This window comes from Triplophysa dalaica, chromosome 5 (genome assembly GCF_015846415.1).
Source record: "Triplophysa dalaica isolate WHDGS20190420 chromosome 5, ASM1584641v1, whole genome shotgun sequence".
Classification (NCBI taxonomy): Eukaryota; Metazoa; Chordata; class Actinopteri; order Cypriniformes; family Nemacheilidae; genus Triplophysa; species Triplophysa dalaica.
The window spans coordinates 14,696,425-14,714,770 of NC_079546.1; the positions used below are offsets into that span (position 1 = coordinate 14,696,425).

The window sequence follows — 18,346 nt, forward strand, 5'->3', positions numbered from 1 at the left end:
AATTTGAATGTATTCCAGGTCAAGTTTATTCAGGTAAGACATCTCGAACGTTCATCTTAGTCTGGGACTAGTCTTAAGCGTTGTCTACAAAACTGGGCATTGCATGCTTAAAGTTTTGTTTAGCTTGTAATTACGTTTAACCATATGACTTAAAGAAGGCGATTATTCTGCTCGGTTTCGACTAGGGACCTTTCACGTCAGGAGAATGCGACAGTCATTAAAAGAACATAGTACGTGACATAATAGAGGCTGAATTTGACAATCCCAAAAAGCTTTCAATCAGGCCGATACGCAGTGCAGCTACGTTTTACACCGATGGCATTTGCTCTGGTTGACGCCAAAACCTGAAAACTGTTTCTGCTCGGTCTCGAACCGAGGACCCTTCGCGTGTTAGGCGAACGTGATAACCAATACGCTACAGAAACTCTGAATTTCGCATAAATTTGCCAGTCACAAATTTTAAGGTGTTTCAGGGCAAGATTTTTCAGTTAAGAAATCTCAAACACTCATCTTAGTCTGGGACTAGTCTTAAGCCTTGTCTACGAAACCGTGCATTGAATGCTTAAAGGTTTGGTTACCTTGTCATTATATTCCACTCTATGGCATAAAGCAGACTATGTTTCTGCTCGGTTTCGAACCGAGGACCTTTTGCGTGTAAAGCAAACGTGATAACCACTACACTTCAGAAACTCTGAATTTCGCATAAATTTGCCAGTAACAAATTTGAAGGTGTTTCAGGGCAAGGTTTTTCAGTTAAGGAATCTCAAACAATCATCTTAGTCTGGGACTAGTCTTAAGCCTTGTCTACGAAACCGTGCATTGAATGCTTAAAGGTTTGGTTACCTTGTCATTATATTCCACTCTTTGGCTTAAAGTAGACTATGTTTCTGCTCGGTTTCGACTAGGGACCTTTCACGTCAGGAGAATGCGACAGTCACTAAAAGAACATAGTACGTGACATAATAGAGGCTGAATTTCGACAGTCTACAAAACCGTGCATTGAATGCTTAATGGTTTGGTTACCTTGTCATTATATTCCACTCTATGGCTTAAAACAGACTATGTTTCTGCTCGGTTTCGACTAGGGACCTTTGACGTCAGGAGAATGCGACAGTCACTAAAAGAACATAGCTTGTAACATAATAGAGGCTGAATTTCGGCAGTCTATAAAAACCGTGCATTGAATGCTTAAAGGTTTGGTTACCTTGTCATTATATTCCACTCTATGGCATAAAGCAGACTATGTTTCTGCTCGGTTTCGAACCGAGGACCTTTTGCGTGTAAAGCAAACGTGATAACCACTACACTTCAGAAACTCTGAATTTCGCATAAATTTGCCAGTAACAAATTTTAAGGTGCTTCAGGGCAAGATTTTTCAGTTAAGGAATCTCAAACAATCATCTTAGTCTGGGACTAGTCTTAAGCCTTGTCTACGAAACCGTGCATTGAATGCTTAAAGGTTTGGTTACCTTGTCATTATATTCCACTCTATGGCTTAAAGCAGACTATGTTTCTGCTCGGTTTCGAACCGAGGACCATTTGCGTGTAAAGCAAACGTGATAACCACTACACTACAGAAACGTGGACAATTCCTGCGTACGTCGTCAAACTGGCGCTGGTTTAAAACAGACCACGCAAGTATTGTCTGACTTTGGCAAGAAACTTGCCAGTCACAAATTTGAAGGTATTCCAGGTCAAGTTTATTCAGGTAAGACATCTCGAACATTCATCTTAGTATGGGACTAGTCTTAAGCCTTGTCTACGAAACCGTGCATTGAATGCTTAAAGGTTTGGTTACCTTGTCATTATATTCCACTCTATGGCTTAAAGCAGACTATGTTTCTGCTCGGTTTCGAACCGAGGACCTTTTGCGTGTAAAGCAAACGTGATAACCACTACAAAACAGAAACGTGGACAATTCCTGTGTACGTCGTCAACCTGGCGCTGGTTTAAAACAGACCACGCAACTATTGTCTGACTTTGGCAAGAAACTTGCCAGTCACAAATTTGAATGTATTCCAGGTCAAGTTTCTTCAGGTAAGACATCTCGAACGTTCATCTTAGTCTGGGACTAGTCTTAAGCGTTGTCTACAAAACTGGGCATTGCATGCTTAAAGTTTTGTTTAGCTTGTAATTACGTTTAACCATATGACTTAAAGAAGGCGATTATTCTGCTCGGTTTCGACTAGGGACCTTTCACGTCAGGAGAATGCGACAGTCATTAAAAGAACATAGTACGTGACATAATAGAGGCTGAATTTGACAATCCCAAAAAGCTTTCAATCAGGCCGATACGCAGTGCAGCTACGTTTTACACCGATGGCATTTGCTCTGGTTGACGCCAAAACCTGAAAACTGTTTCTGCTCGGTCTCGAACCGAGGACCCTTCGCGTGTTAGGCGAACGTGATAACCAATACGCTACAGAAACTCTGAATTTCGCATAAATTTGCCAGTCACAAATTTTAAGGTGTTTCAGGGCAAGATTTTTCAGTTAAGAAATCTCAAACACTCATCTTAGTCTGGGACTAGTCTTAAGCCTTGTCTACGAAACCGTGCATTGAATGCTTAAAGGTTTGGTTACCTTGTCATTATATTCCACTCTATGGCATAAAGCAGACTATGTTTCTGCTCGGTTTCGAACCGAGGACCTTTTGCGTGTAAAGCAAACGTGATAACCACTACACTTCAGAAACTCTGAATTTCGCATAAATTTGCCAGTAACAAATTTGAAGGTGTTTCAGGGCAAGATTTTTCAGTTAAGGAATCTCAAACAATCATCTTAGTCTGGGACTAGTCTTAAGCCTTGTCTACGAAACCGTGCATTGAATGCTTAAAGGTTTGGTTACCTTGTCATTATATTCCACTCTATGGCTTAAAGCAGACTATGTTTCTGCTCGGTTTCGACTAGGGACCTTTCACGTCAGGAGAATGCGACAGTCACTAAAAGAACATAGTACGTGACATAATAGAGGCTGAATTTCGACAGTCTACAAAACCGTGCATTGATTTTTTTAAAGGTTTGGTTACCTTATCGTTATATTCCACTCTATGGCTTAAAGCAGACTATGTTTCTGCTCGGTTTCGACTAGGGACCTTTCACGTCAGGAGAATGCGACAGTCACTAAAAGAACATAGCTTGTAACATAATAGAGGCTGAATTTCGGCAGTCTATAAAAACCGTGCATTGAATGCTTAAAGGTTTAGTTACCTTGTCATTATATTCCACTCTATGGCTTAAAACAGACTATGTTTGTGCTCGGTTTCGAAACGAGGACCTTTCGCGTGTTAGGCGAACGTGATAACAACTACACTACAGAAACTCTGTATTTTTGCATAAATTTGCCAGTCACAAATTTCATCTTAGTCTGGGACTAGTCTTAAGCCTTGTCTACGAAACCGTGCATTGAATGCTTAAAGGTTTGGTTACCTTGTCGTTATATTCCACTCTATGGCTTAAAGCAGACTATGTTTCTGCTCGGTTTCGACTAGGGACCTTTCACGTCAGGAGAATGCGACAGTCACTAAAAGAACATAGTACTTGACATAATAGAGGCTGAATTTCGACAGTCTACAAAACCGTGCATTGAATGCTTAAAGGTTTGGTTACCTTGTCATTATATTGCTCTCTATGGCTTAAAGCACACTATGTTTCTGCTCGGTTTCGAACCGAGGACCTTTTGCGTGTGAAGCAAACGTGATAACCACTACACTACAGAAACGTGTACAATTCCTGCGTACGTCGTCAAACTGGCGCTGGTTTAAAACAGACCACGCAAGCATTGTCTGACTTTGGCAAGAAACTTGCCAGTCACAAATTTGAAGGTGCAATGCGTCAGGGGAATGCGACAGTCACTAAAAGAACATAGTACGTGACATAATAGAGGCTGAATTTCGACAGTCTACAAAACCGTGCATTGAATGCTTAAAGGTTCGGTTACCTTGTCATTATATTCCACTCTATGGCTTAAAGCAGACTCTGTTTCTGCTCGGTTTCGAACCGAGGACCTTTCGCGTGTTAGGCGAACGTGATAACCACTACACTACAGAAACTCTGAATTTCGCATAAATTTGCCAGTAACAAATTTTAAGGTGTTTCAGGGCAAGATTTTTCAGTTAAGAAATCTCAAACAATCATCTTAGTCTGGGACTAGTCTTAAGCCTTGTCTACGAAACCGTGCATTGAATGCTTAAAGGTTTGGTTACCTTGTCATTATATTCCACTCTATGGCTTAAAGCAGACTATGTTTCTGCTCGGTTTCGAACCGAGGACCTTTTGCGTGTAAAGCAAACGTGATAACCACTACAAAACAGAAACGTGGACAATTCCTGCGTACGTCGTCAACCTGGCGCTGGTTTAAAACAGACCACGCAACTATTGTCTGACTTTGGCAAGAAACTTGCCAGTCACAAATTTGAAGGTATTCCAGGTCAAGTTTATTCAGGTAAGACATCTCGAACATTCATCTTAGTCTGGGACTAGTCTTAAGCCTTGTCTACAAAACTGGGCATTGAATGCTTAAAGTTTTGTTTAGCTTGTAATTACGTTTAACCATATGACTTAAAGAAGGCGATTATTCTGCTCGGTTTCGACTAGGGACCTTTCACGTCAGGAGAATGCGACAGTCATTAAAAGAACATAGTACGTGACATAATAGAGGCTGAATTTGACAATCCCAAAAAGCTTTCAATCAGGCCGATACGCAGTGCAGCTATGTTTTACACCGATGGCATTTGCTCTGGTTGACGCCAAAACCTGAAAACTGTTTCTGCTCGGTCTCGAACCGAGGACCCTTCGCGTGTTAGGCGAACGTGATAACCAATACGCTATAGAAACTCTGAATTTCGCATAAATTTGCCAGTCACAAATTTTAAGGTGTTTCGGGGCAAGATTTTTCAGTTAAGAAATCTCAAACACTCATCTTAGTCTGGGACTATTCTTAAGCCTTGTCTACGAAACCGTGCATTGAATGCTTAAAGGTTTGGTTACCTTGTCATTATATTCCACTCTATGGCTTAAAACAGACTATGTTTCTGCTCGGTTTCGACTAGGGACCTTTGACGTCAGGAGAATGCGACAGTCACTAAAAGAACATAGTACGTGACATAATAGAGGCTGAATTTCGACAGTCTACAAAACCGTGCATTGAATGCTTAAAGGTTTGGTTACCTTGTCATTATATTCCACTCTATGGCTTAAAACAGACTATGTTTCTGCTCGGTTTCGAAACGAGGACCTTTCGCGTGTTAGGCGAACGTGATAACCACTACACTACAGAAACTCTGAATTTGGCATAAATTTGCCAGTCACAAATTTTAAGGTGTTTCAGGGCAAGATTTTTCAGTTAAGGAATCTCAAACAATCATCTTAGTCTGGGACTAGTCTTAAGCCTTGTCTACGAAACCGTGCATTGAATGCTTAAAGGTTTGGTTACCTTGTCATTATATTCCACTCTATGGCTTAAAGCAGACTATGTTTCTGCTCGGTTTCGAACCGAGGACCTCTCGCGTGTTAGGCGAACGTGATAACCACTACACTACAGAAACTCTTAATTTCGCATAAATTTGCCAGTAACAAATTTTAAGGTGTTTCAGGGCAAGGTTTTTCAGTTAAGGAATCTCAAACAATCATCTTAGTCTGGGACTAGTCTTAAGCCTTGTCTACGAAACCGTGCATTGAATGCTTAAAGGTTTGGTTACCTTGTCATTATATTCCACTCTATGGCTTAAAGCAGACTATGTTTCTGCTCGGTTTCGAACCGAGGACCATTTGCGTGTAAAGCAAACGTGATAACCACTACACTACAGAAACGTGGACAATTCCTGCGTACGTCGTCAAACTGGCGCTGGTTTAAAACAGACCACGCAAGTATTGTCTGACTTTGGCAAGAAACTTGCCAGTCACAAATTTGAAGGTATTCCAGGTCAAGTTTATTCAGGTAAGACATCTCGAACATTCATCTTAGTATGGGACTAGTCTTAAGCCTTGTCTACGAAACCGTGCATTGAATGCTTAAAGGTTTGGTTACCTTGTCATTATATTCCACTCTATGGCTTAAAGCAGACTATGTTTCTGCTCGGTTTCGAACCGAGGACCATTTGCGTGTAAAGCAAACGTGATAACCACTACACTACAGAAACGTGGACAATTCCTGCGTACGTCGTCAAACTGGCGCTGGTTTAAAACAGACCACGCAAGTATTGTCTGACTTTGGCAAGAAACTTGCCAGTCACAAATTTGAAGGTATTCCAGGTCAAGTTTATTCAGGTAAGACATCTCGAACATTCATCTTAGTATGGGACTAGTCTTAAGCCTTGTCTACGAAACCGTGCATTGAATGCTTAAAGGTTTGGTTACCTTGTCATTATATTCCACTCTATGGCTTAAAGCAGACTATGTTTCTGCTCGGTTTCGAACCGAGGACCTTTTGCGTGAAAAGCAAACGTGATAACCACTACAAAACAGAAACGTGGACAATTCCTGCGTACGTCGTCAACCTGGCGCTGGTTTAAAACAGACCACGCAACTATTGTCTGACTTTGGCAAGAAACTTGCCAGTCACAAATTTGAATGTATTCCAGGTCAAGTTTATTCAGGTAAGACATCTCGAACGTTCATCTTAGTCTGGGACTAGTCTTAAGCGTTGTCTACAAAACTGGGCATTGCATGCTTAAAGTTTTGTTTAGCTTGTAATTACGTTTAACCATATGACTTAAAGAAGGCGATTATTCTGCTCGGTTTCGACTAGGGACCTTTCACGTCAGGAGAATGCGACAGTCATTAAAAGAACATAGTACGTGACATAATAGAGGCTGAATTTGACAATCCCAAAAAGCTTTCAATCAGGCCGATACGCAGTGCAGCTACGTTTTACACCGATGGCATTTGCTCTGGTTGACGCCAAAACCTGAAAACTGTTTCTGCTCGGTCTCGAACCGAGGACCCTTCGCGTGTTAGGCGAACGTGATAACCAATACGCTACAGAAACTCTGAATTTCGCATAAATTTGCCAGTCACAAATTTTAAGGTGTTTCAGGGCAAGATTTTTCAGTTAAGAAATCTCAAACACTCATCTTAGTCTGGGACTAGTCTTAAGCCTTGTCTACGAAACCGTGCATTGAATGCTTAAAGGTTTGGTTACCTTGTCATTATATTCCACTCTATGGCATAAAGCAGACTATGTTTCTGCTCGGTTTCGAACCGAGGACCTTTTGCGTGTAAAGCAAACGTGATAACCACTACACTTCAGAAACTCTGAATTTCGCATAAATTTGCCAGTAACAAATTTTAAGGTGTTTCAGGGCAAGATTTTTCAGTTAAGGAATCTCAAACAATCATCTTAGTCTGGGACTAGTCTTAAGCCTTGTCTACGAAACCGTGCATTGAATGCTTAAAGGTTTGGTTACCTTGTCATTATATTCCACTCTATGGCTTAAAGCAGACTATGTTTCTGCTCGGTTTCGACTAGGGACCTTTCACGTCAGGAGAATGCGACAGTCACTAAAAGAACATAGTACGTGACATAATAGAGGCTGAATTTCGACAGTCTACAAAACCGTGCATTGAATGCTTAAAGGTTTGGTTACCTTATCGTTATATTCCACTCTATGGCTTAAAGCAGACTATGTTTCTGCTCGGTTTCGACTAGGGACCTTTCACGTCAGGAGAATGCGACAGTCACTAAAAGAACATAGCTTGTAACATAATAGAGGCTGAATTTCGGCAGTCTATAAAAACCGTGCATTGAATGCTTAAAGGTTTAGTTACCTTGTCATTATATTCCACTCTATGGCTTAAAACAGACTATGTTTCTGCTCGGTTTCGAACCGAGGACCTTTCGCGTGTGAGGCGAACGTGATAACCACTACACTACAGAAACTCTGAATTTGGCAAGAAACTTGCCAGACACAAATTTGAAGGTGTTCCAGGTCAAGTTTATTCAGGTGAGACATCTCGAACATTCATTTCAGTATGGGACTAGTCTTAAGCCTTGTCTACAAAACAGTGCATTGAATGCTTAAGGTTTGGTTACCTTGTCGTTATATTCCACTCTATGGCTTAAAGCAGACTATGTTTCTGCTCGGTTTCGACTAGGGACCTTTCACGTCAGGAGAATGCGACAGTCACTAAAAGAACATAGTACTTGACATAATAGAGGCTGAATTTCGACAGTCTACAAAACCGTGCATTGAATGCTTAAAGGTTTGGTTACCTTGTCATTATATTGCTCTCTATGGCTTAAAGCACACTATGGTTCTGCTCGGTTTCGAACCGAGGACCTTTTGCGTGTGAAGCAAACGTGATAACCACTACACTACAGAAACGTGTACAATTCCTGCGTACGTCGTCAAACTGGCGCTGGTTTAAAACAGACCACGCAAGCATTGTCTGACTTTGGCAAGAAACTTGCCAGTCACAAATTTGAAGGTGCAATGCGTCAGGGGAATGCGACAGTCACTAAAAGAACATAGTACGTGACATAATAGAGGCTGAATTTCGACAGTCTACAAAACCGTGCATTGAATGCTTAAAGGTTTGGTTACCTTGTCATTATATTCCACTCTATGGCTTAAAGCAGACTATGTTTCTGCTCGGTTTCGAACCGAGGACCATTTGCGTGTAAAGCAAAAGTGATAACCACTACACTACAGAAACGTGGACAATTCCTGCGTACGTCGTCAAACTGGCGCTGGTTTAAAACAGACCACGCAAGTATTGTCTGACTTTGGCAAGAAACTTGCCAGTCACAAATTTGAAGGTATTCCAGGTCAAGTTTATTCAGGTAAGACATCTCGAACATTCATCTTAGTATGGGACTAGTCTTAAGCCTTGTCTACGAAACCGTGCATTGAATGCTTAAAGGTTTGGTTACCTTGTCATTATATTCCACTCTATGGCTTAAAGCAGACTATGTTTCTGCTCGGTTTCGAACCGAGGACCTTTTGCGTGTAAAGCAAACGTGATAACCACTACAAAACAGAAACGTGGACCATTCCTGCGTACGTCGTCAACCTGGCGCTGGTTTAAAACAGACCACGCAACTATTGTCTGACTTTGGCAAGAAACTTGCCAGTCACAAATTTGAATGTATTCCAGGTCAAGTTTATTCAGGTAAGACATCTCGAACGTTCATCTTAGTCTGGGACTAGTCTTAAGCGTTGTCTACAAAACTGGGCATTGCATGCTTAAAGTTTTGTTTAGCTTGTAATTACGTTTAACCATATGACTTAAAGAAGGCGATTATTCTGCTCGGTTTCGACTAGGGACCTTTCACGTCAGGAGAATGCGACAGTCATTAAAAGAACATAGTACGTGACATAATAGAGGCTGAATTTGACAATCCCAAAAAGCTTTCAATCAGGCCGATACGCAGTGCAGCTACGTTTTACACCGATGGCATTTGCTCTGGTTGACGCCAAAACCTGAAAACTGTTTCTGCTCGGTCTCGAACCGAGGACCCTTCGCGTGTTAGGCGAACGTGATAACCAATACGCTACAGAAACTCTGAATTTCGCATAAATTTGCCAGTCACAAATTTTAAGGTGTTTCAGGGCAAGATTTTTCAGTTAAGAAATCTCAAACACTCATCTTAGTCTGGGACTAGTCTTAAGCCTTGTCTACGAAACCGTGCATTGAATGCTTAAAGGTTTGGTTACCTTGTCATTATATTCCACTCTATGGCATAAAGCAGACTATGTTTCTGCTCGGTTTCGAACCGAGGACCTTTTGCGTGTAAAGCAAACGTGATAACCACTACACTTCAGAAACTCTGAATTTCGCATAAATTTGCCAGTAACAAATTTGAAGGTGTTTCAGGGCAAGATTTTTCAGTTAAGGAATCTCAAACAATCATCTTAGTCTGGGACTAGTCTTAAGCCTTGTCTACGAAACCGTGCATTGAATGCTTAAAGGTTTGGTTACCTTGTCATTATATTCCACTCTATGGCTTAAAGCAGACTATGTTTCTGCTCGGTTTCGACTAGGGACCTTTCACGTCAGGAGAATGCGACAGTCACTAAAAGAACATAGTACGTGACATAATAGAGGCTGAATTTCGACAGTCTACAAAACCGTGCATTGAATGCTTAAAGGTTTGGTTACCTTATCGTTATATTCCACTCTATGGCTTAAAGCAGACTATGTTTCTGCTCGGTTTCGACTAGGGACCTTTCACGTCAGGAGAATGCGACAGTCACTAAAAGAACATAGCTTGTAACATAATAGAGGCTGAATTTCGGCAGTCTATAAAAACCGTGCATTGAATGCTTAAAGGTTTAGTTACCTTGTCATTATATTCCACTCTATGGCTTAAAACAGACTATGTTTGTGCTCGGTTTCGAAACGAGGACCTTTCGCGTGTTAGGCGAACGTGATAACAACTACACTACAGAAACTCTGTATTTTTGCATAAATTTGCCAGTCACAAATTTCATCTTAGTCTGGGACTAGTCTTAAGCCTTGTCTACGAAACCGTGCATTGAATGCTTAAAGGTTTGGTTACCTTGTCGTTATATTCCACTCTATGGCTTAAAGCAGACTATGTTTCAGCTCGGTTTCGACTAGGGACCTTTCACGTCAGGAGAATGCGACAGTCACTAAAAGAACATAGTACTTGACATAATAGAGGCTGAATTTCGACAGTCTACAAAACCGTGCATTGAATGCTTAAAGGTTTGGTTACCTTGTCATTATATTGCTCTCTATGGCTTAAAGCACACTATGTTTCTGCTCGGTTTCGAACCGAGGACCTTTTGCGTGTGAAGCAAACGTGATAACCACTACACTACAGAAACGTGTACAATTCCTGCGTACGTCGTCAAACTGGCGCTGGTTTAAAACAGACCACGCAAGCATTGTCTGACTTTGGCAAGAAACTTGCCAGTCACAAATTTGAAGGTGCAATGCGTCAGGGGAATGCGACAGTCACTAAAAGAACATAGTACGTGACATAATAGAGGCTGAATTTCGACAGTCTACAAAACCGTGCATTGAATGCTTAAAGGTTCGGTTACCTTGTCATTATATTCCACTCTATGGCTTAAAGCAGACTCTGTTTCTGCTCGGTTTCGAACCGAGGACCTTTCGCGTGTTAGGCGAACGTGATAACCACTACACTACAGAAACTCTGAATTTCTCATAAATTTGCCAGTAACAAATTTTAAGGTGTTTCAGGGCAAGATTTTTCAGTTAAGAAATCTCAAACAATCATCTTAGTCTGGGACTAGTCTTAAGCCTTGTCTACGAAACCGTGCATTGAATGCTTAAAGGTTTGGTTACCTTGTCATTATATTCCACTCTATGGCTTAAAGCAGACTATGTTTCTGCTCGGTTTCGAACCGAGGACCTTTTGCGTGTAAAGCAAACGTGATAACCACTACAAAACAGAAACGTGGACAATTCCTGCGTACGTCGTCAACCTGGCGCTGGTTTAAAACAGACCACGCAACTATTGTCTGACTTTGGCAAGAAACTTGCCAGTCACAAATTTGAAGGTATTCCAGGTCAAGTTTATTCAGGTAAGACATCTCGAACATTCATCTTAGTCTGGGACTAGTCTTAAGCCTTGTCTACAAAACTGGGCATTGAATGCTTAAAGTTTTGTTTAGCTTGTAATTACGTTTAACCATATGACTTAAAGAAGGCGATTATTCTGCTCGGTTTCGACTAGGGACCTTTCACGTCAGGAGAATGCGACAGTCATTAAAAGAACATAGTACGTGACATAATAGAGGCTGAATTTGACAATCCCAAAAAGCTTTCAATCAGGCCGATACGCAGTGCAGCTATGTTTTACACCGATGGCATTTGCTCTGGTTGACGCCAAAACCTGAAAACTGTTTCTGCTCGGTCTCGAACCGAGGACCCTTCGCGTGTTAGGCGAACGTGATAACCAATACGCTATAGAAACTCTGAATTTCGCATAAATTTGCCAGTCACAAATTTTAAGGTGTTTCGGGGCAAGATTTTTCAGTTAAGAAATCTCAAACACTCATCTTAGTCTGGGACTATTCTTAAGCCTTGTCTACGAAACCGTGCATTGAATGCTTAAAGGTTTGGTTACCTTGTCATTATATTCCACTCTATGGCTTAAAACAGACTATGTTTCTGCTCGGTTTCGACTAGGGACCTTTGACGTCAGGAGAATGCGACAGTCACTAAAAGAACATAGTACGTGACATAATAGAGGCTGAATTTCGACAGTCTACAAAACCGTGCATTGAATGCTTAAAGGTTTGGTTACCTTGTCATTATATTCCACTCTATGGCTTAAAACAGACTATGTTTCTGCTCGGTTTCGAAACGAGGACCTTTCGCGTGTTAGGCGAACGTGATAACCACTACACTACAGAAACTCTGAATTTGGCATAAATTTGCCAGTCACAAATTTTAAGGTGTTTCAGGGCAAGATTTTTCAGTTAAGGAATCTCAAACAATCATCTTAGTCTGGGACTAGTCTTAAGCCTTGTCTACGAAACCGTGCATTGAATGCTTAAAGGTTTGGTTACCTTGTCATTATATTCCACTCTATGGCTTAAAGCAGACTATGTTTCTGCTCGGTTTCGAACCGAGGACCTCTCGCGTGTTAGGCGAACGTGATAACCACTACACTACAGAAACTCTTAATTTCGCATAAATTTGCCAGTAACAAATTTTAAGGTGTTTCAGGGCAAGGTTTTTCAGTTAAGGAATCTCAAACAATCATCTTAGTCTGGGACTAGTCTTAAGCCTTGTCTACGAAACCGTGCATTGAATGCTTAAAGGTTTGGTTACCTTGTCATTATATTCCACTCTATGGCTTAAAGCAGACTATGTTTCTGCTCGGTTTCGAACCGAGGACCATTTGCGTGTAAAGCAAACGTGATAACCACTACACTACAGAAACGTGGACAATTCCTGCGTACGTCGTCAAACTGGCGCTGGTTTAAAACAGACCACGCAAGTATTGTCTGACTTTGGCAAGAAACTTGCCAGTCACAAATTTGAAGGTATTCCAGGTCAAGTTTATTCAGGTAAGACATCTCGAACATTCATCTTAGTATGGGACTAGTCTTAAGCCTTGTCTACGAAACCGTGCATTGAATGCTTAAAGGTTTGGTTACCTTGTCATTATATTCCACTCTATGGCTTAAAGCAGACTATGTTTCTGCTCGGTTTCGAACCGAGGACCATTTGCGTGTAAAGCAAACGTGATAACCACTACACTACAGAAACGTGGACAATTCCTGCGTACGTCGTCAAACTGGCGCTGGTTTAAAACAGACCACGCAAGTATTGTCTGACTTTGGCAAGAAACTTGCCAGTCACAAATTTGAAGGTATTCCAGGTCAAGTTTATTCAGGTAAGACATCTCGAACATTCATCTTAGTATGGGACTAGTCTTAGGCCTTGTCTACGAAACCGTGCATTGAATGCTTAAAGGTTTGGTTACCTTGTCATTATATTCCACTCTATGGCTTAAAGCAGACTATGTTTCTGCTCGGTTTCGAACCGAGGACCTTTTGCGTGTAAAGCAAACGTGATAACCACTACAAAACAGAAACGTGGACAATTCCTGCGTACGTCGTCAACCTGGCGCTGGTTTAAAACAGACCACGCAACTATTGTCTGACTTTGGCAAGAAACTTGCCAGTCACAAATTTGAATGTATTCCAGGTCAAGTTTATTCAGGTAAGACATCTCGAACGTTCATCTTAGTCTGGGACTAGTCTTAAGCGTTGTCTACAAAACTGGGCATTGCATGCTTAAAGTTTTGTTTAGCTTGTAATTACGTTTAACCATATGACTTAAAGAAGGCGATTATTCTGCTCGGTTTCGACTAGGGACCTTTCACGTCAGGAGAATGCGACAGTCATTAAAAGAACATAGTACGTGACATAATAGAGGCTGAATTTGACAATCCCAAAAAGCTTTCAATCAGGCCGATACGCAGTGCAGCTACGTTTTACACCGATGGCATTTGCTCTGGTTGACGCCAAAACCTGAAAACTGTTTCTGCTCGGTCTCGAACCGAGGACCCTTCGCGTGTTAGGCGAACGTGATAACCAATACGCTACAGAAACTCTGAATTTCGCATAAATTTGCCAGTCACAAATTTTAAGGTGTTTCAGGGCAAGATTTTTCAGTTAAGAAATCTCAAACACTCATCTTAGTCTGGGACTAGTCTTAAGCCTTGTCTACGAAACCGTGCATTGAATGCTTAAAGGTTTGGTTACCTTGTCATTATATTCCACTCTATGGCATAAAGCAGACTATGTTTCTGCTCGGTTTCGAACCGAGGACCTTTTGCGTGTAAAGCAAACGTGATAACCACTACACTTCAGAAACTCTGAATTTCGCATAAATTTGCCAGTAACAAATTTTAAGGTGTTTCAGGGCAAGATTTTTCAGTTAAGGAATCTCAAACAATCATCTTAGTCTGGGACTAGTCTTAAGCCTTGTCTACGAAACCGTGCATTGAATGCTTAAAGGTTTGGTTACCTTGTCATTATATTCCACTCTATGGCTTAAAGCAGACTATGTTTCTGCTCGGTTTCGACTAGGGACCTTTCACGTCAGGAGAATGCGACAGTCACTAAAAGAACATAGTACGTGACATAATAGAGGCTGAATTTCGACAGTCTACAAAACCGTGCATTGAATGCTTAAAGGTTTGGTTACCTTATCGTTATATTCCACTCTATGGCTTAAAGCAGACTATGTTTCTGCTCGGTTTCGACTAGGGACCTTTCACGTCAGGAGAATGCGACAGTCACTAAAAGAACATAGCTTGTAACATAATAGAGGCTGAATTTCGGCAGTCTATAAAAACCGTGCATTGAATGCTTAAAGGTTTAGTTACCTTGTCATTATATTCCACTCTATGGCTTAAAACAGACTATGTTTCTGCTCGGTTTCGAACCGAGGACCTTTCGCGTGTGAGGCGAACGTGATAACCACTACACTACAGAAACTCTGAATTTGGCAAGAAACTTGCCAGACACAAATTTGAAGGTGTTCCAGGTCAAGTTTATTCAGGTGAGACATCTCGAACATTCATTTCAGTATGGGACTAGTCTTAAGCCTTGTCTACAAAACAGTGCATTGAATGCTTAAGGTTTGGTTACCTTGTCGTTATATTCCACTCTATGGCTTAAAGCAGACTATGTTTCTGCTCGGTTTCGACTAGGGACCTTTCACGTCAGGAGAATGCGACAGTCACTAAAAGAACATAGTACTTGACATAATAGAGGCTGAATTTCGACAGTCTACAAAACCGTGCATTGAATGCTTAAAGGTTTGGTTACCTTGTCATTATATTGCTCTCTATGGCTTAAAGCACACTATGGTTCTGCTCGGTTTCGAACCGAGGACCTTTTGCGTGTGAAGCAAACGTGATAACCACTACACTACAGAAACGTGTACAATTCCTGCGTACGTCGTCAAACTGGCGCTGGTTTAAAACAGACCACGCAAGCATTGTCTGACTTTGGCAAGAAACTTGCCAGTCACAAATTTGAAGGTGCAATGCGTCAGGGGAATGCGACAGTCACTAAAAGAACATAGTACGTGACATAATAGAGGCTGAATTTCGACAGTCTACAAAACCGTGCATTGAATGCTTAAAGGTTTGGTTACCTTGTCATTATATTCCACTCTATGGCTTAAAGCAGACTATGTTTCTGCTCGGTTTCGAACCGAGGACCATTTGCGTGTAAAGCAAAAGTGATAACCACTACACTACAGAAACGTGGACAATTCCTGCGTACGTCGTCAAACTGGCGCTGGTTTAAAACAGACCACGCAAGTATTGTCTGACTTTGGCAAGAAACTTGCCAGTCACAAATTTGAAGGTATTCCAGGTCAAGTTTATTCAGGTAAGACATCTCGAACATTCATCTTAGTATGGGACTAGTCTTAAGCCTTGTCTACGAAACCGTGCATTGAATGCTTAAAGGTTTGGTTACCTTGTCATTATATTCCACTCTATGGCTTAAAGCAGACTATGTTTCTGCTCGGTTTCGAACCGAGGACCTTTTGCGTGTAAAGCAAACGTGATAACCACTACAAAACAGAAACGTGGACCATTCCTGCGTACGTCGTCAACCTGGCGCTGGTTTAAAACAGACCACGCAACTATTGTCTGACTTTGGCAAGAAACTTGCCAGTCACAAATTTGAATGTATTCCAGGTCAAGTTTATTCAGGTAAGACATCTCGAACGTTCATCTTAGTCTGGGACTAGTCTTAAGCGTTGTCTACAAAACTGGGCATTGCATGCTTAAAGTTTTGTTTAGCTTGTAATTACGTTTAACCATATGACTTAAAGAAGGCGATTATTCTGCTCGGTTTCGACTAGGGACCTTTCACGTCAGGAGAATGCGACAGTCATTAAAAGAACATAGTACGTGACATAATAGAGGCTGAATTTGACAATCCCAAAAAGCTTTCAATCAGGCCGATACGCAGTGCAGCTACGTTTTACACCGATGGCATTTGCTCTGGTTGACGCCAAAACCTGAAAACTGTTTCTGCTCGGTCTCGAACCGAGGACCCTTCGCGTGTTAGGCGAACGTGATAACCAATACGCTACAGAAACTCTGAATTTCGCATAAATTTGCCAGTCACAAATTTTAAGGTGTTTCAGGGCAAGATTTTTCAGTTAAGAAATCTCAAACACTCATCTTAGTCTGGGACTAGTCTTAAGCCTTGTCTACGAAACCGTGCATTGAATGCTTAAAGGTTTGGTTACCTTGTCATTATATTCCACTCTATGGCATAAAGCAGACTATGTTTCTGCTCGGTTTCGAACCGAGGACCTTTTGCGTGTAAAGCAAACGTGATAACCACTACACTTCAGAAACTCTGAATTTCGCATAAATTTGCCAGTAACAAATTTGAAGGTGTTTCAGGGCAAGATTTTTCAGTTAAGGAATCTCAAACAATCATCTTAGTCTGGGACTAGTCTTAAGCCTTGTCTACGAAACCGTGCATTGAATGCTTAAAGGTTTGGTTACCTTGTCATTATATTCCACTCTATGGCTTAAAGCAGACTATGTTTCTGCTCGGTTTCGACTAGGGACCTTTCACGTCAGGAGAATGCGACAGTCACTAAAAGAACATAGTACGTGACATAATAGAGGCTGAATTTCGACAGTCTACAAAACCGTGCATTGAATGCTTAAAGGTTTGGTTACCTTATCGTTATATTCCACTCTATGGCTTAAAGCAGACTATGTTTCTGCTCGGTTTCGACTAGGGACCTTTCACGTCAGGAGAATGCGACAGTCACTAAAAGAACATAGCTTGTAACATAATAGAGGCTGAATTTCGGCAGTCTATAAAAACCGTGCATTGAATGCTTAAAGGTTTAGTTACCTTGTCATTATATTCCACTCTATGGCTTAAAACAGACTATGTTTGTGCTCGGTTTCGAAACGAGGACCTTTCGCGTGTTAGGCGAACGTGATAACAACTACACTACAGAAACTCTGTATTTTTGCATAAATTTGCCAGTCACAAATTTCATCTTAGTCTGGGACTAGTCTTAAGCCTTGTCTACGAAACCGTGCATTGAATGCTTAAAGGTTTGGTTACCTTGTCGTTATATTCCACTCTATGGCTTAAAGCAGACTATGTTTCAGCTCGGTTTCGACTAGGGACCTTTCACGTCAGGAGAATGCGACAGTCACTAAAAGAACATAGTACTTGACATAATAGAGGCTGAATTTCGACAGTCTACAAAACCGTGCATTGAATGCTTAAAGGTTTGGTTACCTTGTCATTATATTGCTCTCTATGGCTTAAAGCACACTATGTTTCTGCTCGGTTTCGAACCGAGGACCTTTTGCGTGTGAAGCAAACGTGATAACCACTACACTACAGAAACGTGTACAATTCCTGCGTACGTCGTCAAACTGGCGCTGGTTTAAAACAGACCACGCAAGCATTGTCTGACTTTGGCAAGAAACTTGCCAGTCACAAATTTGAAGGTGCAATGCGTCAGGGGAATGCGACAGTCACTAAAAGAACATAGTACGTGACATAATAGAGGCTGAATTTCGACAGTCTACAAAACCGTGCATTGAATGCTTAAAGGTTCGGTTACCTTGTCATTATATTCCACTCTATGGCTTAAAGCAGACTCTGTTTCTGCTCGGTTTCGAACCGAGGACCTTTCGCGTGTTAGGCGAACGTGATAACCACTACACTACAGAAACTCTGAATTTCTCATAAATTTGCCAGTAACAAATTTTAAGGTGTTTCAGGGCAAGATTTTTCAGTTAAGAAATCTCAAACAATCATCTTAGTCTGGGACTAGTCTTAAGCCTTGTCTACGAAACCGTGCATTGAATGCTTAAAGGTTTGGTT

At 41.3% G+C, this 18,346-nt stretch overlaps 9 non-coding genes across 9 annotated transcripts; all 9 read right to left on the reverse strand.

Moving 5' to 3' along the window:
- Positions 1-3,647: 3,647 nt before the first annotated feature.
- Positions 3,648-3,720, reverse strand: trnav-cac (transfer RNA valine (anticodon CAC)). Its single transcript has one exon. It is a non-coding gene; the product is annotated as a tRNA-Val (tRNA).
- A 258-nt stretch (positions 3,721-3,978) lies between these two features.
- Positions 3,979-4,051, reverse strand: trnav-aac (transfer RNA valine (anticodon AAC)). Its single transcript has one exon. It is a non-coding gene; the product is annotated as a tRNA-Val (tRNA).
- Positions 4,052-6,395: 2,344 nt separating this feature from the next.
- trnae-uuc (transfer RNA glutamic acid (anticodon UUC)) lies at positions 6,396-6,468 on the reverse strand. The gene has a single exon. It is a non-coding gene; the product is annotated as a tRNA-Glu (tRNA).
- A 1,337-nt stretch (positions 6,469-7,805) lies between these two features.
- Positions 7,806-7,878, reverse strand: trnav-cac (transfer RNA valine (anticodon CAC)). Its single transcript has one exon. It is a non-coding gene; the product is annotated as a tRNA-Val (tRNA).
- Positions 7,879-10,719: 2,841 nt separating this feature from the next.
- Positions 10,720-10,792, reverse strand: trnav-cac (transfer RNA valine (anticodon CAC)). Its single transcript has one exon. It is a non-coding gene; the product is annotated as a tRNA-Val (tRNA).
- Positions 10,793-11,050: 258 nt separating this feature from the next.
- On the reverse strand, positions 11,051-11,123 carry trnav-aac (transfer RNA valine (anticodon AAC)). Its single transcript has one exon. It is a non-coding gene; the product is annotated as a tRNA-Val (tRNA).
- A 3,754-nt stretch (positions 11,124-14,877) lies between these two features.
- Positions 14,878-14,950, reverse strand: trnav-cac (transfer RNA valine (anticodon CAC)). The gene has a single exon. It is a non-coding gene; the product is annotated as a tRNA-Val (tRNA).
- A 2,841-nt stretch (positions 14,951-17,791) lies between these two features.
- Positions 17,792-17,864, reverse strand: trnav-cac (transfer RNA valine (anticodon CAC)). Its single transcript has one exon. It is a non-coding gene; the product is annotated as a tRNA-Val (tRNA).
- Positions 17,865-18,122: 258 nt separating this feature from the next.
- On the reverse strand, positions 18,123-18,195 carry trnav-aac (transfer RNA valine (anticodon AAC)). Its single transcript has one exon. It is a non-coding gene; the product is annotated as a tRNA-Val (tRNA).
- Between the last annotated feature and the right edge of the window lie 151 nt (positions 18,196-18,346).